Source organism: Pteropus vampyrus, unplaced genomic scaffold, assembly GCF_000151845.1.
Source record: "Pteropus vampyrus isolate Shadow unplaced genomic scaffold, Pvam_2.0 Scaffold502, whole genome shotgun sequence".
NCBI classification, from domain to species: Eukaryota; Metazoa; Chordata; class Mammalia; order Chiroptera; family Pteropodidae; genus Pteropus; species Pteropus vampyrus.
Window position 1 is genome coordinate 1040368 of NW_011889283.1, and position 24291 is coordinate 1064658.

General features: G+C 43.5%; 1 pseudogene; it reads right to left on the reverse strand.

Moving 5' to 3' along the window:
- Positions 1-22683: 22683 nt before the first annotated feature.
- LOC105307491 lies at positions 22684-23710 on the reverse strand (annotated as a pseudogene).
- Between the last annotated feature and the right edge of the window lie 581 nt (positions 23711-24291).

The window sequence follows — 24291 nt, forward strand, 5'->3', positions numbered from 1 at the left end:
ACACAAATGTTCCCCCAAAGACATTTACAAGAATGTACATAGAAGCACTACTCTTTATTTCCCAAAGCTGTCAACTACCTGAATTCTTTTAATAGTGGAATGTGTAAACAACTTCTAGCCCACTTCAACAACTGCATGCTATACCTTTCTGGGGATTAATGATTTTTAAAAATATACAGATAATAATGAATCTCACAAACTTCTGAATATATGAAGCCTGGTGCAAAAGGAATTTTTTATTTGCAAGTGGTTGACAGTGGTTATCCTTAATGGGAAGACCTGAGGGAACTTCTGGACTGCTGGGTGACAGTAATATATTTTGGCTTTGGTCTTTGTTTTTTAATCTAGGCAAAGATTATAGTTTGTGAACATTCACTGAGCTGAATAATCATCATATGAAATATTTCTTGGTATGTACATCAATGAAAAGCAAAATAAGTAAATAAATAAAAAACAAACAGTATGTTCCAAATATGGTATAAAATTCTCAGCAGTGACGTGTAGTTGCAGACAGAGTAGTTGAGAAATATATTACAGACTCAAACTCACATCTCCTTACCTAAGTTTAGCAATCACATCGGGACTTTAGAGTAATGACTATATGGCACCAAAAGCCCCACACGGCTACAGGAGCCTCTTAGCATTCACACCCACTGAACCTCCCAGCCAGGACTACCCAAAGCAGCACTCTCTAGCACTCACTCTGAATCCTTAGTTACAGACAGGAGAATCTGCTGAGCACATGAAAACATAACTTCTGGGAGGCATTAACAAAAATCTACATTGAATTTCATATTTTTGTGAACTCTTCGTATCAACCTGTGAGACTTTAATTTTCCACAATACTATCCACGTTTATTGAACATATTGTATGCATGCATACTGCCCTTTTCAGGAACCTTCACACATATAGAGAGTGAGGACTCTATAGTATGGTGGTGGAGGTTATACCAGTTGCTCACCCCTTCCTCCATTTCCCTTACTTTCTTAATAAAAGGATCCTAATTTTCTTTCAGGACTATGATATGCTCCTCTAAAATGAGTGCTGATACATGGCCTAGTTTATTATGACCTATTGTCCATTTAGTCACGAATGATGCCAAGAGCAAATAATTTGTTTGCTTTTCCGTTTCCTAAAAATGCGTCCAAATATGAGTGAACACAGGCTTTTACAAAATGTACAATTGTAATTCATCCTATTTTATAATGCAACAGAAATAAAAGAAATGAGGGTTTTAATAAATTAAATATACAGCCCAGATGACTAGAGAACATAAGAAGTGCATGGATGTTCAGATAGCTAGCTATTCAAGCCCTTGAAATTCTATAATAGTCAGAATCATAAGTTCCAAACAAGATGAACCCAAAGAGGTCCACACCGAGACACATCATCATTAAAAAACCAAAGGTTAAAGACGAAGAATCTTAAAGCAGTAAGAGTAAAGAAGTTAGTTACCTACAAAGTTGCTCCCAGAAAACTGTCAGCTGATTTCTCAACAGAAACTTTACAGGCCAGAATAGATTAGCATGAAATATCGAAAGCGATGAAAACCAAGGAACTACAATCAAGATTACTCTACCCATTTAGAATCAAAGGACAGATAAGGAGCTTCCCAGATAAGAAACAGCTAAAAAAAATTCATCAACAACAAAACAGTACTACAAGAAATGTTAGAGAAATTTCTTTAAGAAGAAAACAAAAGATCAGAAATATAAATAATAAAATGGCAATAACTACATATCTATCCATAATTGCTTTCAATGCAAATGGATTAAATGCTCCAGTCAAATGATAGAGTGGCTGAATGGAAAAGAAAACAAGACTTTTACATACATTGCCCACAATAGACTTACTTCAGATTGAAAAATATACAGATTGAAAGAAATAGAAAAAAATATTTCATGAAAATGGAAACCAAAAAAAACCTGAGGTAGCAATACTTATATCAGACAAAATAGACTTTAAAACAAAGGCTACAAAGAGAGACAAAGAAGGACCCAGTAATCCCACCTCTGGGTATTTATCTGAAGAAACCCAAAACACTCCTGCAAAAGGACGTATGAATCTGTATGGTCATTGCTGCATTATTTACAATAGTCAAATTTGGAGGCTACCTGGGTGTCCATCAACGGGTGAATGGAGCAAGAAGAGGTGGTATGTAAAACAGTAGAATACTATTCAGCCATGAAAAAAAAAAAAAGACTGACATCTTGCCATCTGCAACAACATGGATGGACCTAGATGATATTGTGTAGAGTGGAGTTAGGTGAGAAAGAGAAAGGCAGATGTCATATGATTTCACTTACATATGGAATCTAATGAACAAAATTAACAGGCAGGACAAAGACAAGTTCATAGATACAGAGAACACTTATGGTTGCCAGATGGGAGAGGGGTTGTAAGGTGAGTGAAAAAAATGAAGGAATGAGAAGTGAAAATTGGTAGTTATAGTATAGTCATGGAGATGTAAAGTATAAGAAATATAGTCAATGTTGTAACAACTATGTATGGTGTCAGATGATGCTAAATTTATCAGGGTGATCATTTTGTAAGTTATCTAAATATCTAATCACTGTGTTGTAAACCCAAAACTAATATAATGTAATTGAAAAACTGTAATTGAAAAAAAAACATCATTTTAAAAAAGTAATACAGACGATTGAACCCTGAAATGTGAAGATGTTTTAGGGCTGTCTCAACTAATGTATTACAATTATATTTTCCCCTGTGTATAGGAGTCAGATACCAAATGGGATTTGGCAATGCCAGGTCCAATGCCTGACCATCATGCAGTTCTGACCAACAGCCCTGGACTGAAGATCAAGGAAAGGGTTGTTTCTCATCCAGTAATGTGGAATGATCGCCCCTGGTACAGATGGCAATCCCATGGCATGTGTGTCTCTCTCCCTCCCCTTGCCTGTAACACACATAGCCTATTGATATGTATTGTTCCCAAGAAGCACAATGACAGCGCCAATGTTTTTCACACCATGGTTTTAGGGACAGCCACTAGCATCAATTGAAGCTGAAACCTATTTGCCATCCCTGACCAGGCCCCAGATAGGGGTTGGCTGTGCAGTTGGGACACTGGGAGTGGCCCCAGTGGGAGGCTCTCATGTGCACATACTCAGGCCGTGAGCCTCCCTGCCACACATATCATCAACTACCAAGACAAAGGAGTGAAGCCACCTCTCTCCTTCAGTGGCTGCCTCTGAGTTTTAACCTAAAGTCATGTGGACTGAGACCATATTTGTTCTATTAAACTTTGGTCTTTCTGCATTTATGGCTGGGTTTGGCTCACGGCAGGCATTTATTCAACGGACACTTGGGCATTTACCTGGGGCCAGGCTCTCTCAGACACTGGGACACAATGGGGAACAACACAGATGTAGCCACCTGTCCTCATGGAGTTCAGAGCTAAGTATGGGAGGGAGACACCAATCAAGTATAGAGTAACAAACAAATACATGAGTAATTACAGATGGGGATAACAACTGGGAAGAAGATTAACAGGGTGATATGAAAGAGAAATGAGGTGAGGGTTGAGATTTACACTTAGCTAGGAGAAGGCCCGAATGACAACAAAAAAACAGCCATGGACAATGAGTAGTGTGAACCAGGGGATGGTACAGCATGTGCAAAGGCTCTGGGGTGGAAAGAGTCTGGTGGGTCTTGGGAGAGCAAAAATGAGAGCAGAGAGAGTTCTGGGAGGCACAGGCTCTCGCAGAGTCCAGAGATGAGCATGGTCTGTCTTCTGGGAAACTGCCTCAGCCCTACTTTGTGCTTATACTCATGAACTCTCAATCAGCTGTTCTAGATCCTGGACCATGCAGGTCAGCTCATTGGCCAGCAAAAAGCTTTTGTCCACCTTCACAAAGAGAGCCATGATCTGATTTCTGCATAGGAAACCAGCCATAGCCTGTGCAAAACACACGCCTCCACAGCCTCTGAGAGGACAAAACAGTCAGCACTGACACACACCCCAGCACCCAGTCTGGCAAGAGCTTCAGTCGTGCAGAGGTGACTTGGGGACATGGGGTGGCCCAGAATCACAAATCTGTTATAGCATCATAGGAAAAAGCATGTATGCCTCTCCACCTTCCACTCCCTCAAAAGGGAGCAAGAGAGCTTAGTGGTCAACCCACATCTGCCACCCAAGGTCAGATCTTCTCTATTCACATCCTCTCCCAGCCGCTGCCCAGTTGTGTGACTTGGGCAATTATTCCCCCTTTCTGGGCCTCAGTTTCTTATCTGTACAATGGGGACAAGTATGAACATTTATCTCATATGGTTGCTGTTAAAATGAGATAGAAAAAAATCATGGAAAGCATTTATCACAGAACTAGATACACAGTTAGTGCTTTACAAATGTTACCTAGCCCTCCTGTTAATGGGGGAAGAAAGACTGGACCACAAGACTATTGAGCTTTATCTGGGTGAAAGATCATTCCATCCCCATCACTCCCCTGACTGCAGGCACAGCTGACCTTATGGATCTCGTTCAAGCTCTATCACCCGGGAAGAAAGGAAAACCATCCTCATTTTTCAGATGTGGAAACTTGAGGCTCTAGAGGGCCCCCCAGCAATTAGGTGATAAAGACAGTATTCAAACCCATGTCTGAGCCCGAGGTGTGCTCACAATACTTGTGCCTTCACGAAGTACATATGAAGGGAATAAAGGGAGGATTTAGTTATCATCTCTCATTTCTGTGTTTCCTCTGGAAGCCCGGCCCAGCTCTGGGTTGTATCCTGGGCTCTATCATGAACTTGCTGTGTGACATCAGTCAAATCACTTTCCCTCTCTGGGCCTCAATGTTCCCTTCTGGAAACAGGGTCTTTGGAGGCCATTCTGATGGCCCCTATCTTATTTCTTGTACTTTCAACAGTTCTCTACTAAGTATCTCCTTACTTTCTGTTTTACACAACAAACTGGGAGCACACTCTGGTACACAAGAGGGGCACAGTCAATGTTTTGGGGAAAAGGACGTATATAACAATTGCTACTCCTTATTGGGCACCTGCTGGGTGTCAGACTCCTGTTGAGGTTTACCTTACCTAATTCTTGGTACACAACCAAGGAAGTGAGTATTCTAGGTATTGTCGTCTCATAAACGAGCATGCCAGCACACCCAGGGTCAAGAGCCCAGCCAAGGTTATGTTATGTGCAAGAAAAAATACTGATAAGTTCTGGTTTAATTGCTCGTCTTTGTTTTTTGTTAGCAATGGGTTTTGAATGAAGACCCACATGTTGCCTGATCTGTCCATGGATTTCAATTACTCTTGGTGAGGACCTCTTAAAAAATCTTTATTTTTGTTTACATATACGATGTTGCAGAAAAATCAGACTGGTGAGAAATCAAGCACCACTCAGAGAGTTGGAGAACTCTATTACACTGGCAGTCCCAGAAGAGCTAGCGCTCTGAAGATCTGGGCCCTGAGTTCAGAGGCAACCTTGCTTTTATAGGGCTTATCTACGCAGTTAGAGTTGTCATGGGCAGATCTGTTAATTTGTCCTCAGGCGGTTACAGACCACAGGAGTTGCTATGGGCTACACACAGTTACAGAGCACGAGGTTTTTCAAACAGGAACTTAAGCAATACATCTGTTATCTAGACAGGACTAATGAAAAGGAGGATGAGTCTTTAGTTCATTCCAAGGTCACCCTGCCCTTCGGCCTATGTGGCAAGCATATCTACAGAAGCAGAACAAAGAACTGTTTATAAGGTTAGCCTTTTGAATAAAAAATTCCTCTTCATTGAAAATTCCTCTTCAACAGTACTGTGCATTTGTTTATGTGGCAATAAATTAATCACCTATTCAGGCTTTGGAGACAGTGTTTGAATCTTTCTGACAAGGCTTGTCGGAAAAATGGGTTAAAAAAAAAAAAACCTGAGAGAGGTCCATCGGAGGACACAAACAGAATGCAAAAGGAACCCATGGAATAGGAGAAGGTATTTGCAATCATGTATCTCATAATGGGTTTAATATCCAGAATATATGAAGAATTCCTACAAAGCAACAATAATAAAAACAACCTGATTATGAAATGGGCAAAGGATTTGAATAGACATTTCTCTGAAAAAGGTATGCAAATGGTCAAGAAGCAAATGAATTTGATGCTTAATATCACTAATTATTAGGAACAAGCAAATCAAAACCACAATGAAATACCACCTCACACCCATAAGGATGGCTACAATCAAAAAACAAAATAACAAGTTTTGGCGAGAAATGTAGAGAAAAACCAAGTCCTTGTGCACAGTTAGTGGGAACGTACATGATGCAGTAGCTGCTGTGAAAAATAGTGTGGCACAGCCTCAGACAATAAAACATAGATTTACCATATAATCTAGCAATTCCACTCTGGGTATCTACCCAAAAGAATTGAAAGCAGAGCATCGAAGAGATATTTGTACAGCCATGTTCACAATAGCCAATACTGTGAACAGCAGCACTATTCACAACAGCCAAAAGGTGGAAGCAGCCCAAGTGTCCACTGATAGATGAATGCATAAACAAATGTGGTATATTCATAGAATGGAATATTATTCAGCCTTTAAAAAAAAGAAAGAAATTATAGCACACTACAACAAGGATGAGCCTTGAGCACATCATGCTAAATGACATAAGCCAGTCACAAAGAGACAAATACTCATAGATAGCACCTAGAGTAGTCAAATTCAGAGAGACAGAAATTAGAATGGTGGTTTTCAGAGGGTAGTGGATAGAAGAGAATGGAGAATGATTGTTCAATGGATATAGAGTTCATTTCTGCTAAATGAAAAGAGTTCTGCACAATGGCTACACAACAATACGAATTACTTAACACTCCTGAACTTAAAAATAGCTAAGAATGTACATTTTATGTTCTGTGAATTTTACCTCAATTTTAAAAAGTGGGTATGTTATGTGTTAATGTAGTATAAATAAATGTAGTATAAAAAATGAATATCAGTTTAAAAAAAAAATCAGACCACAACCCTCCTCTGCTCACAACATTCTTGTGCCTTCCATCACACCTGGAGTGACAGCCAACATTCTTACCATGACCCACAGGTGCTGCATGGCTTGGACCCACCACTGACCTCCCGGGAGCCTCCCCCACTGTTCTCACCACTCACTCCACAAGGCCACACACCCCTGCTCCTTGCTGTTCACCCAGTGCAGTGAGCACAGTCCCATCTCATGGCTGTTGAACTTGCTGCTCCCTTTACCGGAATGCTCTTTTCTCAGAAATCTACGTGGTTCAAATCTTCACTCAAATGTCACCTTCCCTGATCATCCTATTTAACAGCACAATCCCTACCCCACCCAACACTCACCAGACTCCTTTCCTGCTTATTTCACTCCATGGCATTTTATCACCTCTAACACACTATGTGTTTTGGTTATTCCTGCCATCTCTTATTTCATGAACCCCTATACTCTAAATATCAGGAATTCTACATTTGTCATTCACTCTCCTATCCTCAAGACCTAGAAGAACACCTGGCATGTAGTAGGCAACTCAGTAAGTATCTGTGGGATGAACACATACCTCTCCCAGTGTTCCAAGCTAAATTTCATCCCCCCGCCCCGCCATTCATATATTGACATTCTAACCTCTGGTATGTCAGAATGGGCTTATTTTTGAAGATGAGATCTTTACAGAAGTGATTAAGTTAAAATGAGGTCATTAGAGTGGACCTTAAGCTGATGTGACTGATGTTCTTATAAGAAGAGGAGATTGGAATACAGATAGAGGGAATACTCTGTAATGACACAGGCAGAAGATGGCCATCTACAAGCCAAGCAGAGACACCTAGAACAGATCTTTGCCTCATGGCTCTCAGAAGGAACCAACTCTGCTGACACCCTGATCTCGGACTTCCAACCTGTACAATTGTGAGAAAATAAATTTCTGCTGTTTAAGCCACCGAGCATGTGGCACCTTGTTATGGCAGCCAGAGCAGACTGATATAATACATTCACAAGCATGTCCATCACCATGATCTTCCTTAACCTCATCCCTCTGAACAAGCACTTCTTATGTGCCAATTGAATGAAAGAATGAAGGAATGAATGAATGAATAAACTCCAGGATTACCTGTATATTAACTCATTCTACCCTCTCCACTGTCCTTTGAGGACAGGTTCTATTTTTATACTTATTTCTCAGATGATGAGACTGAGGATCAGAGAGATTAAGTAACAAGCCCAAGGTCACACAATGAACAGGAGGCAGAAATGGAATCTAAACCCACGCTCTTGACTGCTACTCTAGAAGTTTCAACCAATGGTTGTCTCTAAAATAATATAATTGTAATATAAATAATATAGTAAATAATATATAATAACACATAATATATCAAAGTATAATATAAAATCATGTGCTAATACTGATACTCAAATTTACTATGTGTCCAGCACTGTGCTAAGCATACATGGTATTATGGACTGAATGTTTCTGTCCCCATAAAATTCACATGTTGAAGCCCTAACCCCCAACATGATTGTTTTAGAGGGGGGCCTTTGGGAGCTAACTAGGTTCAGATGAGGTCACGAGGGTGGGGCCTGCGTGATGGTAGTAGGTTCCTTATTGGAGGAGGAAAGGAGACCAGAGCACAGTGAGAAGGCAGCCATCTATAAGACTGGAAGAGGGCTCTCACTGGGAACTGAAGGGGCCAGCACCTTGATCCTAGACTTCTCAGCCTCCAAACTGTGAAAAATAAATGTCTGTTTGAGCTGCCTCCTCTGTGGTCTATTATGGCAGCCCGAGCTCAGACATACAGCCAGCCCCATGCGCTCCTTACAACACGGCCTCCAGGTAGGCACCATCACCCATTTTACAGACAGGAAACTGTGAAGTTCACAGATGTTATCACTACCTGCCCAAGGTCATCATCAAATATAAGGTCATCCTGCCGAGGTTTACACCCAGCTCAGACTCCAAGGGGAGACTCTTCCCACCACTCGGCCCAGAAAAAGGGATCAGATGTGTTAACGAGGTTGCTGGCCTCAATGACACAAAAGCAACAATCCTTTTTCCTCTTCCTCTATCTCTCCAGAGGCCTGGAGGGACCCCTAACCACTATATATGACAGACAATCACATGATGCTTTTATTCCTCATCTCAGGGAAGCCGAGACGGGATTGGGGAAATTTGATCTCTCTATGTCGCAGGATGGCCAGGCCAAGCAAAATGAAGATTAAGAGGTCGGCTGTTGCAAAACCATGGGTAGGTGTCTTTGTTGGGTTCTGTGTGCTTGATGGATGGCAAGAGAGTTTTTTGGTTTGGGGTTAAAGAAAAAGGGAATTTGGAGTAAGAGCTCAAGGGACTTAGCAATGGGGAGGGCAGGGCAGTGGGGGCCATGAGAAGGCCTCTGACTCCTCCCTGGCTCCTTGGACAGGTTCAATGATATGGCAGAAGCTGCAAGGCACCACCTGGACCCCATCAGGACTAGAGGCCACTGCTGCTGGGAAAGCTGCATTCTCTTAGGGGACAGGGATCACCTCTGCTGCAAAGAGCCTCGCCCAAGCTCTCATTCCTTCCCAGGGTGGCTACATCCAGTGACTGATGCATGTGGGGTGTAAGGATCCTACATTCTGGCCCCAACTCAGGACAGCAATGAAGGGCCATCCCCTTGGAACTCTCCAGGGTGCTGGCTATCCACAGAGACCACATTCTGGCCCAACTTCTCCCTCTGCCCACTCCTGCTTGCTTCACTTCCCTTCCCCTGGTGTTGGTCCCAAGAGCATGCCCTAATAAACTGCCTGCATATTAACCTCCATCTCAGCATTGGCCACCAGTTAAGGACTGCCAAGCCACAGCAAGGATGTGTCTGGGCAGCAGGCAACAGGGACAAGTTGTAAATGGTGCAAATGAGGGTGAACTATGCTGGGCAGGAGGCCTCTCTAACCAGCCCTCAGATACTGAGTGCCGGGTGCATAGAGCTAAAGGGAGGGAGTCAGACAGTCCTGACCCAGAGGGGCTTCTAGTCCAATGGGCCACAAGGCAGGACAAACTAAGAGAAGTGCAGGGAAAATGCAACACGCCCAGCAGAGCTGTCCCACACAGGGTCCAAAAGCATCAGCACCAGCTAGGAATGGGTTCAAATATGAATGCTTGAGCACCACCCCAGACCTACTGAATCAGAAACTCTGAGGTGTTTATCAGGCCTTCCAGGTGATCACAAGCATGCTCAGACTGCAGTAGAGGATTTTAGGAGGAGGAAAAGAGAACTGAACCCTGGGGCAGAGAGCGGGGAGAATGTAAAACAAGTTACTGTCCTTAAGAAAGAGACATAGCCATCATAGCTCCTGTCCAGGGACCCTTCCTACAGAGCTATCCTCTTCTCCTAACTTCTCCCTCCCACACCTGGCAGGTTAGGGAAGGTGACACATCCTGCTCCCCTGACCCCCGTTAATAGTTATGGGGTACAGCACCCTTCCTTATGGTCTCCCAGCATCCTTTCCCTGCCATAGTCGATAACCTCTTAATTGAATCCACCTTAATGTATTCAGTTTGGTGGAACCATCTGATTCCTATTGGCACCCTGACTGTATACACACATTGTGTCAAGTCCAAACTCTGCAGAGCGGAGTTTAGTTGTGGATTCTGAAACTCAAAAAGGGCAACCCCTCTCTTGAGATCACAGAGCCGGTAAGTTGGCTACAGGGAGGAGCTCATGTCTGTCTGGCTCCAAGTCTCTTGTCCCTTGGATGGATCCCGGGTGGAGTTGGGTGGTAGAGGTGGGAATGAAGCACGAAGTGAGGTCCCCTCCCCACCTCTGCTGGCTCCCAGGTGTGGGCTAGAATGTCTCCCTAGAAGTTAATAACAGGCTGACAGCCCGAGGCCAGACAAGTAAATTAAAAAGTCAATGCAGATGGAAGCCTCTTCCAGAGGTCCCTGAGAGCCTTGTAGAAGGTGGCATTGGCTCACTGAAGCAAGAAAGGCCATTGTCCACTTCTGAAAGGGAGAGAAGGGTCCCGGGGTACAGACTAGACTTGTAGGCTAAGGACAGGGCCAGGCGGCGGCAGAAGGCCTCCAAAATTCAGGTCATCCACCTTACCACTCTCAGCCTTTCAGCGTGGACTTGAACTTGGTCCAGTTTAGAGGTGGACAAATTTAAGAGACCTTGGGGTAGTCTGGGGATAGGGGTGGTAGAAATGTGGCATCCTAGTTCCTTGCAACCTGTGTGATTTTTTTAAGCTGTGGCTCAGGAATCACACCCTTCAGGTAGCAGAGACGCTAGCTATGGCTGGTGCCACATAAACCTGCATTTACATCCCAGTTCGGTCACTCACGTACTGAGTGAGCTTGGCCAAGTTGTGCCCCTACCGATGCCTCAGTTTCCTCTCTTGTAAGGTGGAAGCTGTCATCCCACAGGGCCGCAATGAGGATTAAATGTGCAGATATTTGTGAAAGGGAAGTCCGGCCTAGCGCATAGGAATTTTATGATGCTAGAAGCTCACTGCTCTTTTTTTTTTTTTTTTTTTGAGCACTCACTGTGTTACGGTGACTGTTTGTAAGCACAGCCTTGCTGAAGTAGGTTCCCCAGTTATTCTCATTTTATAGATGGGGAAACTGAGGCACGGGAAGATGAGATAACTCAGGCAAGGTCATGCAGAGGAGGCAGGATGCAGACCTGAGGACTTTCTTCTAACAAACACTGTCTCCCAGGAGCTCAAGGCCATTTTGAACCAAGAACTTTTGTTATTGTCCAGCTTAGAGTAAGAGAGAATGTTTACTGAGCATCTAGTATGTGCCAAGTGCTTTGTATAGAATACTTTATTTAATCACCATAAGATCATCATTATCGCCTTTCGAAAGATGGATAAACTGGGCCTCAGAGTTTATGCAGTTTGTCCAAAGAACACACAGCCAGGAAAGGGCACAGCCTGGACTTGAACCCAGATCTGTCTGAAGACCTGATGTACTGCTCTGCCTCAGTCTTGCCCACCTAATGCTGCCAACCAAATCCCATGGGCACCTTTCAAGGGTGGGTGGAACTCAAAGGTCAAAGTGGTCCAGAGACTTTTATCTCTCTCCAGCATCTATTCTCAGAAGTCTTCCAACAACTGCTTGCATTCCTCCAGTGATGGGGAGCTCACTCTTTTTGAAATCACCTTATTAGCTTTGAGGATAGGATGTCAGGAGGCAGCTGAGAGGGCTAAGAGAGAGGAATGTGAAGTCACTGGCCTGGGGTCAAATCTTTGGCCACTTACTATCCATTATGATGCTGGGCCAGTTTCCCCGTTTACAAAATAGGGCAGATGATAACTGCACACCTACCTCACAGGGGTAATGCAAGGTTCGAATGAGATCGTCAAGACAGCACCTGGCACCCAGGTGGAATTCTACAAATGGTAGTGACTCTTGATCCCACAGTGACTATCCAGTTCACGGTCTGGGGCGCAGTTGATGTTCCCAAGCGTAAGTTAGGAGTATGAGCACTTACTAAGGGCCCTTTGGCTCTATTCACCAACTCCAGCTTCCTATCCAGTGAGAAGTTTGGGCCTCTCTGGCCTCTGGGTCTGGCTTGACTAGGGCCTCCACCTCTGCCTCTGAGCACTTCCCCATACCACATCTAGCCCTAGCCTGCAACTCTTCAGAAAACTGTCCAACTCTCTCCCCATCTCTCCCTCCACCTGCAAAATTTAAAAGGCATCAAAAGAGGAGTAATCTCAGGAGGGAGTAAAGTAGAAACATCAGGGCCAATCTGCAAGTGTGTTCCTGGGGCTCCCAGGCCTGCCCTGTCTACTCCCCTCCTCACACCTGCCACCTGCCCATACCCAAGTACCCTCATGCTGCACACTTCGAACGTGCCAGGTCCCAAATCAACTCATTACTCCTCCCTGCCTGCCCACACTGCTGTGTTCATGCCCTCTAAGCCCTGAAAGGAAATAACAGTGGTCGGGGTTGTCAGAAGGATTATAGAAAATAGAGGCACAGGGCCTCACACAGGACCCTGCACACAGCTGGTGTCACATAAACGGAGGTGCAAGTGAACTAAGTAAGAACATGAACTTGAAAGCCACCAGGCCCTGGGCAAACACCAGCTCTGCCATTGCCTGGGTGACTTCATGCCTCGGGTTCCTCACCTGTGAAATGGGAATGATACCCACACCACCTCTCGGTACTGCTATGTGAGGATTCCATAAATAAAATACACAGAGCTCAAAAAAAGGGCAAGGGCTCAGACCATCCTGTCGAAAATAGTGACCTGCTTTATGCTTTTCTTTAGAATATACTACAGCCTGACCTTCATTATACAACCGTGTGTTTCTCCAATTCATATCTGTCTCTTCCATGTAGATCTTAAGCCCCTAAGACAGTGCCTGGGCATGAGGAAGGTGCCCAATATTTATTGGTGACCACTCTGATTATAGTGATAACACTAATACCAGCAGCTAATACTTACTGAGCTTGGTTCCAGGCAGTGTCCTCAGGCCCTCTGACATCTGATCTTCTTTGCTTCGTGTGTAAGGCTGGGATCCTTAACCTTTTTAGAGCTGCTAGATAAAATCCTGGGTGCCCAGGGAAATGTAGATTTCAGGTAGATGAGGAATTTTTTTTAGTATACGTATGTACCATGTATGCATACTTACATGAAAGAATTATTTGTTGTTTTTCTTGAATTTGTTGAAATTCAAATTTAACCAGGCATTTTCAATTTTTATTTGCTAAATCTGGCAAACCTTTTTTTCAGGCCATATATCATCTATATGGCATAACATCTTTTATTTTTATAACTCTTTAAGGATGTAAAAACTTTTCTTAGCTCTGGGGCAGTACACAAACAGGGCAAATTTGGCCCACAAGGCCCCCTGGTTTAAAGCATCCAGCAGTGTCTGTGGCCCGTGGTAGGTCTACATAAACATCACCTGATCTGCCAGCTGCTCCTCAGAGGCCTGCTGCCTCCGGCCTGATTCAGAATGCCCCCACCCCACCTGGGGTCTCAGTTGGTCAGTGCCTAGCTGACTGGGTGAGTATGCTGAGCCAGCATTAGCCTATGAAATGGAGGCCCCAGACACCCTGACTCTTCCATCACTAAGAAACTCGCAGTGGATAGGATAGTTAAATTAAGATGCCTGGGGGGGCTCAGGTGGCTTTTAAAATAACTCTCAGCACGTGGAGAAGGTGGGGAGAACTGGGGGATGACTCACAGGCCTCTCTACAACCACTGGAGCAAGAGGGGTCAGCTGAGGACAGGAGGTGCTGCTCTGCAGGCACCCCAGCTGCTGAGAACAAGATATACATGCCTCAGCAGGCCAGTATCTCGAACCCTGCCTCGGATCACTGACCCTTGGATGTAGGTTTCTCAAAAGGTGGTGCCATGGGCTCACCTCTGTGCCTTTGCTCACGTGGTGCCTTCTGTCAGGTGCCTACCATGCATGCTCCAGCTAACTGACTAACTGCAACTCAAACTTCAACCCAAGTATCACCTCCTCCTGAGGGCCTTCTTGGACTCTCCATACCTCAAGTGAAAATAAGTGTGCCTCTTCCACATTCCACTGACCCCTGCCTTCCCAGCATTTATCACATGAACCAAAACTGTTTCCCATTCACTCAACATTTATTAGCATCTCCTACATGTTGGTACCAGGTGGCAATCTCATAGAGATGTAAAGATGGTAAGTAAATGATACAAATGGGAAATATTTACAAAAAAAGACCAGGTCTCTGTTGCAAGAGAACCTGGTTCTCTGAGAACAAATTACAAAGAAACTTGGTGGGTAGGGAGGTCAAGAAGGGCTTCCTGGAGGAGGTGATGCTCAAGATCTCAAGTAGAAGTAGAAATGAACTCTCTGGGCCTTGGTTTCTCCAATTCTAAAGCAGTGGGAGAAAAGTCTCCCCCGCAACTGCCGCCACTGAGCCATCTTGGAGCTTAAAGGAAGAAACAAATGTAAGCACAATGTAGCAGGAATAAGCACTACATGGAAATAGCTGGCAGCTTTTTATTTTTTAATTTGTTATGCATGAGGCCTGTAAGAGGGGCCAGAACAGGGCTGATGGGGATTGGAGGAATAGAAATATTTAGGAAACTCCTGAGCACAGACACAGACACAGTGGTGGGGCGGAATGGGGAAGGGTGGTGCCCCCTGCAAGCTACAACTGTTTCCATGGTGTAGCCCCAATTTTCTTCCTGCTGAATCCTTTGCCTTCCCACACCTGGAGCTCCGGTTGCAGGTACCATTCAATCTCTGTGACCCACTTGATTCCCACCGCCTGAACTTTGCTTGCACAATCCCCTACCCATTCCTAACTTCATCTCCAGCTCTGGAAAAACCACCCAATTCTCCAGGACTTGTCGCTGTTCTCTTCACAACCCCAAGACTCCAAAAGAGATATAATCTCCCCTCTTTTGAGATCCTAGAGTAATTCATGCTCACTCTCTGGCTATGAGCATTGGGCTCTGGTGTCAAACTTCCAGAATTAAACTCTCAGCTCTCATGATCTTGGGCAAATCTTCTCCCTTCTCTGAGCTTCAGCATTCCCATCAGTAAAATGGGTTGTATTAGTATTTGCCTCACAGGTGTAAGATAATACATCAAAAACATTTAACATAATAGCAGCCACATAGTAAGTGCTTCATGCATTTCTTTTATGTAATGACAACTAACATTTATTTATAAAGCGTTCACTGTGTGCTAGCACCATGCTTAGGGGCGTTATTTCACCTAACCCTCAGAGTACTTAGGTGAGATGCCCAGAATACTTAGGTGAGATGCCCCTCCCCATTTTATACATAAGGAAACTGAGTCTCCGTGAAGTTAAATGACTTGCCCAAAAGCACACAGCTTGTAAACGGCAAAGCAGAGATTCAAACCCATGGCTGTCTGCCCTGAATGGTGCCTGGTACATAGGAAGTTCTTTCATTCATTAAGTGGAAACCTACAGGTGCTTCCCACAAACTGAGTGGAAGCTTTACACATGTGAGCCCAAGGATCGATTCAAAACAACCATGTCATATGGTGTCATCGCTATTATTCCCATATTCACAACAAGGCAGCTGATCTGGAAGAAGCAATGATCATCTGGCCTGTGAAGAGGCTGAAATCAGAATCAAGGTCTCTTGTTCGGCTGCCCCAGATTGCAATGGGGAACCCAGCAGCCAGGTAGCGAACGCATCTGCTCCCTTAGCCCAGCGGAACCAAGTTTCACGGTCACTGCTCCCTGAGTCAGGGTCCAGCAGTGCCTGCCAAGCTCCTCCTCTGCCCTAGCCATCATCTTTCATCATCTTTGAGCCACCTTTCCCAGCACACTGGGCACCTCCTTGCTCCTTCTCTCTGTCACACATTGGTCACCAAAGGAGAATTATGGTAACAAAAAGAAACATACAACCAGAAACGTTTATTAAAAGTGAAAGAAGCTAATATGAAAAGGCTACATACTGTGTGGTTCCATCTATAGGACATTCTGGAAAAGGAAAAACTATAGAGATAACAAAAAGATTGCCAGGGGTTAGGTGGAGAGAGGGATGAATAGGTGGAGCACAGAGGATTTTTAGGGCAGTGAAACTGTTCTGTATGATACTACAGTGGTGGATACCTGTCATAATACATTCATCAAAACCCATAGAATGGACAACAGAGTGACCCTAATGTAAACCATGGACTTGGGGTGATAATGATGTGTCAGCGTAGGTTTATCAGTTGTAACAAATGGACCACCTGGTGCAGGATGTTGATAATGGGAGAAGTTGTGCATGTGGGGACAGGCGGTATATGAGAAATCTCTGTACCTTCCGCTTAATTTTTACTATGAACCTAAAACTGCTCTGAAAAATAAAGTCTATTAAAAAAGAAAAAAAAAAAAGAACTGTCCTTTCTTTACTCTGCCACTAATGGAGGATGTCAACAGGGATCCCGACCTGTCTGCAATCAGGCTAAGGGCTTCCTTCTAGATGGGCTCCTCCATGCCCTGGGCCTCCCTGGCCTACCAGGAGCTTTGGGGTCTTTGCAGAGAAGTAGTCTGAAAGTGACTGGGACACAGCAGGAGCTCATCAACAACTGGTGAATGGCCCAAAGCTCCTTTTCTGGACTCTCTCTTAAATGCAGTTCTAAGATAGCCTTGACCCACCTTCCCACCCACACACTTCCATCCTGCCCTCCACATTCACACACATAGATAACAAAAGCAAAGAAATCCACACGTGTTCTTTTGCTGTTGCATCCCTGTGATGGGAGTGAGCAGAAAAGAGAAGGGACATTAGTGATAAAGCAGTGGTAAGTGGACCTTCAGTGTTAGAACAATCCTCCCTCTTAACCTTCCCTATACGTGGCTGTTGGGCTGGCATGAGGCTGGAATGCCTGTCACTCAACTGCTGACAGTGTGGCCCCAGTGACTAGGTTTACTGGCATGCTATAAATAGGTGTTGGGCATTATTCCTTAACAATACAAGAATGTGTCAATCTTCCATGACCTAGGAGGGAGGTTTTGGAGCTGTGAATGGGGTTGCCTTGAGCAGGCCTCTGTCACTGCCTTGCATGGGTGCTTCTGTCACTGCCTTGCATGGGTGCCTCAGACACTCCTTGACAAGGAGGTTCCCCCAGTGCCTGATTCTTGAGTGTTTGCCTAGAGGCACCTTGGCAGAAGTTCCTTCCCACCAACACTTTCACACAGTCAGTCACTGCTGTAGACGACGGGCCATGAAGACAATCCCCTGGCCACCTCCACTCCCAGAGAAAATGACCTGCATGTTTCATGTTCACAGCCCACCCCCTAGAGACCAGTTAGCTTCCTCCCAGGTATACTGCCCACTGCCTGTGACAGCTCCCCTGGTAACTCATCCCACTTCCACAGACTCATGGGCCTCATGGATGAGGGAGGCACGCAGACTCTCCAGAGTGCTTAGATTTTCTGGAAGGTTTCCCAGTCTTTGGGCATCCAGACAGCTGCAGGAAAGTTAGAAATAAAATTCCCAGATGGTTGCGTAAAACACACAGGATGAACCAGAAAACAAACTAACCACCTCTACCCAACCTGAGGATAAAAAGCAGTCGAATATTGTGTTTAAGGACTGCTTAGAATCCTGGCTCCGCTGTTAACTACCTGTATGACCTTGGGCATGTCACTTCACTTCCACTGTGCTTCAATTTACTAACCTATAAAATGGAATAATAAATAGAACCTACCACTCTGAGATTTTTTTAAAGATTAAATATGTTAATGGATATAAAGCATTTAGTATAATGTCTAGAACGTGATAGAATTCTCGGAAAATGCGCTAACCCTATGTTGTCCAATACAGTATCATTAGCTACATGTGGCTACTGAGCATGTGGAAACATGGCTGATGTGATTGAGGAGCTGTGTTTTCAATTTAATTTAATTGTGTTTAATTTAAATGTAAGTAGGCACATGTGACTAGCGGGTCACATTAGACATTGCAGGTCTAGAACATACTAGGTGTCCAATAAATGCTAATTATGATTATTTTTAGGGGTTACTGTTATTATTAGGGGTCTCACTGGGTTAGAAATTAGAAGGCACCATGTCATTTCTGAGCACACTGATGTACTGTAGTGATCTGTGTATCCCAGCATCTTGCGGGGTAGTTCTGAACCATATTTGGGTATTTGAGTTGTGGACCACTTAGAGTTACAGATGAGAGTCAAAGCTACTCTCTCCACACAGTAAGTACAAAATGTTTGTACAATTTCAGGGCTTTGTACATGGCTAGAGTAGAAAGCTCTGATATATCAGACACCTGGCACACCTTAGGTCCCCAGGAAGCCCCTGGGATCACAACCAGGCACAGAACACAAGAATGGATACTTCCACTGTTAGAGGCTGAGCTCCAAGGCAGACACCCTCACCCCTTGGAGATAGACATCTGTGGCTTGTCTGCCTGATTTCCACATCTCTGTGTGGTCTCTTCGTGTTGATTCTCCTCTGGGTCCCCCCGCCTTGCTTTCAGAGAGCTGACTCCACACTTTGCCCCTCCAAGTTGGACCAATCAGAGTACTCTGTCCCATGATTATTGGAGCAAAAGAAGCATGTGACCCAGGCTGATCCAATGAGATATAATCCTAAGACTTTTGCTAGAACCATTGGGAAAGGGTAGCTCTCTTTGTGTTGTGATGCCAAGCTAGCAGATTGTTCCCTGAGAGCAGCTAGGCAACACTCTACCTCCCCGTAGAGAGAGGCAGAGCATAAAGCCAACACTGAAAAAGGCAACGCGAAGAGATGGAGAGAGACGAGGTCCTAATGACAGCATTTGTACCCCAGGATACAGCTGTACCTGAAGCTGGACTCACTCCAAACTTCCCAAACCCTTGAACCAATAAATCTATGTTTTAGTCTCTCATTTCCTTTTCACCTTATGTTAATGTATTTACCTATTTGTTCTAGCTAATTTTATGAGCCAGTTAAATGAGTTCCATCCATTTCTAGTTGGATAATAAGAGCCATGTAGTTGATATCCAGTTTCAAAGCATTGTGGTCAGAGAATATGCCTGATTTCAATATTTTTAAATTTGTTGAGGCTAGTTTTGTGTCCCAACATATGGTTTATCCTTGAGAATGTTCCATATGCACTAGAGATGAATGTATAATCTGGTATTTTGGAATGAAAGACTCTGTAAATGTCGACTATGTTCAATTGTTTAACTGTGTCATTTATTGATTATGTATGGATGATCTATTCATAGCTGTTAATGGGGTATTTAGGTCCCCTACTATAATTGTGTTTTTGTCAGTTTCTCTCTCCAGTTTTGTTAGTAGTTGCTTTATATATTTTGGTGCTCCCTGATTGGGAGCATATGCATTGCTAAGTGTTATGTCTTCTTGATGTATGGTCCCTTTTACCATTATGAAATGTCCATCAATGTTTCTTGTTACCTTTTTCATCTTGAAGTCTATTTCATCAAATATAACTATGGCTATGCCCGCTTTTCTCTGGATGCCATTTGCTTGGGGTATTGTTGTTCATCCTTTCACTTTGAGTCTATAGTTGTCCTTGCAGCTGAGACATGTCTCCTGAAGGCAGCATATGGTTGGGTTTTGTTTTTTGATCCAATATGCTACTCTGTGCCTTTTTATTGGTGAGTTCAGTTCATTTCCATTTAGGGCGATTATTGATATATAAGGTTCTCCTATAGCCATTTTATCTTCTGTTTCTGGTAGCTCAGTGTTTCTTTGCCCTTGTGTTTCTATCTGTTATTTTAGTTTGATGGTATTCTATGATCCCATTGTTTCTTTACCCTTGTGTTTCTATCTGTTATTTTAGTTTGATGGTATTCTATGATCTTTTTCTCTTCTCACCCCTTTTTAATGTTGCGTCTCAGTTCCAGATTTTTTTGTGTGTATGGTAACATTAAGTTTATGTAAAAGAAAGGTTCACATATACAGTAGTCCTTTTTCTTCTGCGTGCATCTAATCACCATTTCCCTTTGCAAATCCAGGCCTTTATCCCCTCTCCTTTTCTGTTTTTGTTGTCATAAATTTATGCTGTGAGTTCATCTTTGAATTGCAGTAGCTACTGTCTTCTCTTCTTTGTTTTTACCTCCTTTAACCATTATGTAATATTTAAGTGTATAGTACCCTCTTCTGAATAAGGGTTGCAATTTCCTGCTTCTGTCTGCCTATTAGTCATCTTACTCACAGTTTTGTATTTTTTGTCTTTTTATTTCAAATAAAATAACCCCAGTATTTCCTGTACTGCAGGACCCATGGTGGTGACTTCCCTCAGCTTCTGTATTTCTGGAAATGCCTTTATTCCTCCTTCATATCTAAATAATAAATTTGCTGGATATATTATTCTTGGCTGGTCATTTCTCTCTTTCAATGTTTGAATATTTGAGCATTTAATTCCACTCTCTCCAAGCTTGTAGAGTTTCTGCTGAAAAATTTGATGATAATCTGATGGGATTTCTTTTATAGGTTACTGTCTATTTTTCCCTAGCTCCCTTGAGAATTCTTTCTTTGTCATTAATTTTTTAGTTTTACTACAATGTGCCTTGAAGGAGGCCTTTTTGGATTGAGTTAATTAGGTGTTCTGTTTGCTTCTCGGATTTGAGGATTGAGTTCTTTCCATGGGTTTGGGAAGTTCTTTCTATTTGTTTGAATAGGCTCTCTGTTCCCTTCTCCTTCTCTTCTCCTTCTGGCATACCCATTATTCTCATATTGCTCTTTCTGATGGATTCAGATAGTTCTTGTAGAGTTCTGTCAATTTGTTTTTCACTATCAAGTCTCTCTCTTCTTCCATGTGTCATTTCCAGATTTTTGTCTTTGATATCACTATTTTTTTCCTCCATCTGGTCAGTGTAATTTCTTAAGCTCACTATTTCATTCTTTATCTCTTTTATTTAGTTCTTCAGCTCCAGAATTTATTTCAGTAATTTTTTAAAGTTTCAACCTCTTTGGTAAAGCATTCCTTTTGTTCATTGATTTTATTTCTGAGTTCCTTAAACTGCCTTCTAGATTTTCTTACATCTCATTGAGCTGTTTAAGAACTGCAATCTTGAATCATCTGTCATTTAAATCACATATTTCCATGTCTTTAAGTTTATTTTGTGGAGATTGTTTTTCTTTCTGAGCTGCTTTGTTACCTTGGTTGTGCATGGTGTTCGAGGGATTATTTCTCTGCCTTAGCATTTATGGGAATAAACTCTGCTTAAAAAAAAAAGTTATTATTGTTAATAGTGATGCCTCTTTAGCAGGTTGATAAGAAGAGGGTAAGAAGAGGGGTTTTTTTTGTTGTTGTTTTTTAAATTATTTTTCCAGTAGGTGGCACTTGAAGGGAGCACAAGCTTCCTACACTGCCCAAGTCTCTCAGATCTCTGCTGGTTCACAAAAAAAAAAAAAAAAAATGCTCTATATTCCAGTGGGAGGTAGCTGTCTCCTCTGTGACCAGATTGCCTCAGTCTCAGGGTGCCACCCATGTGGGAGAATGTGTGGGCGATGGGGTTCCAAGCCCTGAAGTCCTGGCACTGCCCCAGCAGCCAGACCTACGCTTTACTGCCTGAGATGACCCAGGTGCCCCCACTGGGATCAGCTCTCAATGGGTGAGGGTGAGATGGGCGGGAGAAGTCGCTGGTGTGTTTGTAGTTTGTTCTCCTCTCAGTAATGATGACCACCAAGCCTCAGCTGCCTCACCCTCTCTATCTCCTCCCCTGTTGCTTGGATTCGCCATAGTGTGTGTCTGCCACACAGGAGTGGTCTCTTCAGTTCCCAGGGTTGTGGACACTCTGCTTTATAGCCCCAACACTCACTGCTACAATTACTTCTGTGGCCTGCTGCTAGCTCTGGGGGAATGCAGGCAGGTGAGCTCTGGGAGGAATGGGGGGAGGAAGCCAAGCTCCATGACTTTATTTTCTGCCTGATAGTGGTGGCTACTAGAGTACGGCTGTCACACCTCTGTATTCACTAGGCTCACCCGTATTATATGCTGATCACTCAGGCAGGAATGCTCAGTGCTACAGAGAGTGCACACAGCAACCTGATTCCTCCCCTCTCCTCGAGTCTGGCAGTAAGCTCCTGGCTGTGCCCATGACACCCGTCTCTCATCTTCTGCCTTCCCTCTTCCCATTTACTCCTATTCACCCACCTTCAGATGTTTCTATGCGCAGATCTCTCGGAAGTATTTGTGTGTCAGGCTGGGAATCCTTTGTTGGATTATAGTTGTTTAACTTGTTATAATTTCAAGAGGAGAGATCGAGGAGACTCCTCACACCACCATGCTTCTGATGTCACCCTAAGCTTTTTCCACTTCTGAGAGCTGGTCATCATTTTGCTGAAGTTCATGGGTGGTACAAAGAAGAACATAATTGTGTTTTCATTTCAATTCCAGTTTATCTTCAGTACTTTCTTTAGTATGTTTGAAAAAAGCTCTAAGTCTTTTCCCAGAGCCTGTAGTTCTTTTATGACTCGTGCCTGTTTGGACGATGCTGGAATACTTTTGCAAAAGCATTAGATTCCTGAATAGTGTTTCCACACTTATTTTGTTTGAAAAAAAATCTGCTTTTTTGCATTCAGCTTTTTTAAAAAAATATTTTCCAGCTATGCTTTGCTACAGTCTGTATTCTAGCAAATTTTTTCATAATTTTTTATTTCTCTGAGATTTATATCCTACACCAGCAAGATTTTACCCATTGAAAATCCACATTGTGACTGTGTGCTCAGTATACATTGGTACTAACCATACTCCTCCTCCTGAAATCCAGAGTTGCATCATTCAGTGAAACTCTTCACTAGCTGATTCTCTGGCCATCCCCATGAATTAAGAGATGCTTCCTGGGGAAAAAAGTGGTGTAGCTGATGAAGGCTTTGTTCATCACTCTTGCAACCAAATCAAAGTTGTGACAGAAAAAGGAGAAAATAGCAAGGAAAGCCACCTGAGATCTAGACAAACAGAAGCACTACAACTAGAAAGAGAAATAATTAATCGATGTGCGACGGTAGAAGGTAGGACTGGACAAGGAAACATGGCTGCCCAGTCCAAGCGGCTGAGTGGGACAGAGGCTATAGCAGCAGCAGCCAGCAGCTACAGACACCTCTTAAAGGGGCTGTGACCACGAGCGGACTTTCGCAGTGAAGGAACTTCTTTCTCTGAGCACCAGCATTGGCTGCTCAAGGGTCATCAGGGACTTAGAAGAGGACACAGAGTTGTCGGAGTGAGGGCTGGAGGTGAAGCTAGCTCCTGGACGGAAGTTCCAGCGGTATCCATTGTTCCTCTGTTGAGCCCTCTCGCTGCTCACAGTGTGCAGACACAGCACTGCCATAGCTAAGACATCATCAAACTGGATAACAGAGGTGGCTCCCCCCAGAGGATTCCCTGAAATTTCACCTCCCCTAACTCACAGCCCCACTTAAACCACATCCAGGTGTGTCATTGGCTAGTTCATTGCACCTTGCTGAGCAGCACCTGGACTCACACTGGTGGCAGCTGGCCTTAGTTCTGTTGTGGTTTCTTGAGGCAACTATAAGCATAGCATCTGTGGATTGCTTGCTGAATCTTAATAGGCTGGGGCTAAACTTGGCCTGCAGCTGGACCCCTCTTAGGACTGTACCACTGGACACCTACTACACAAAGCCACTTCAATAAGACCAGGAGACTTAGGAGCTTTGCTTAGACCATAGAAACAGACACAGAAAGGCAGCCAAAATGGAAAGACAAAGAAGCAGAAACCATATGAGAGAACACAACAGAGATCTAAGAATAAGAGAATCAAGCAATCTAACAGATGCAGCATTCAAAATACTGGTTATAAAGATGCTCAATGAACTTAGGGGAAATGTAGATGAATTCAGTGAGAACTTTAACAAATAGATAAAAAACATAAAAATAGAAATGGAAATTTTA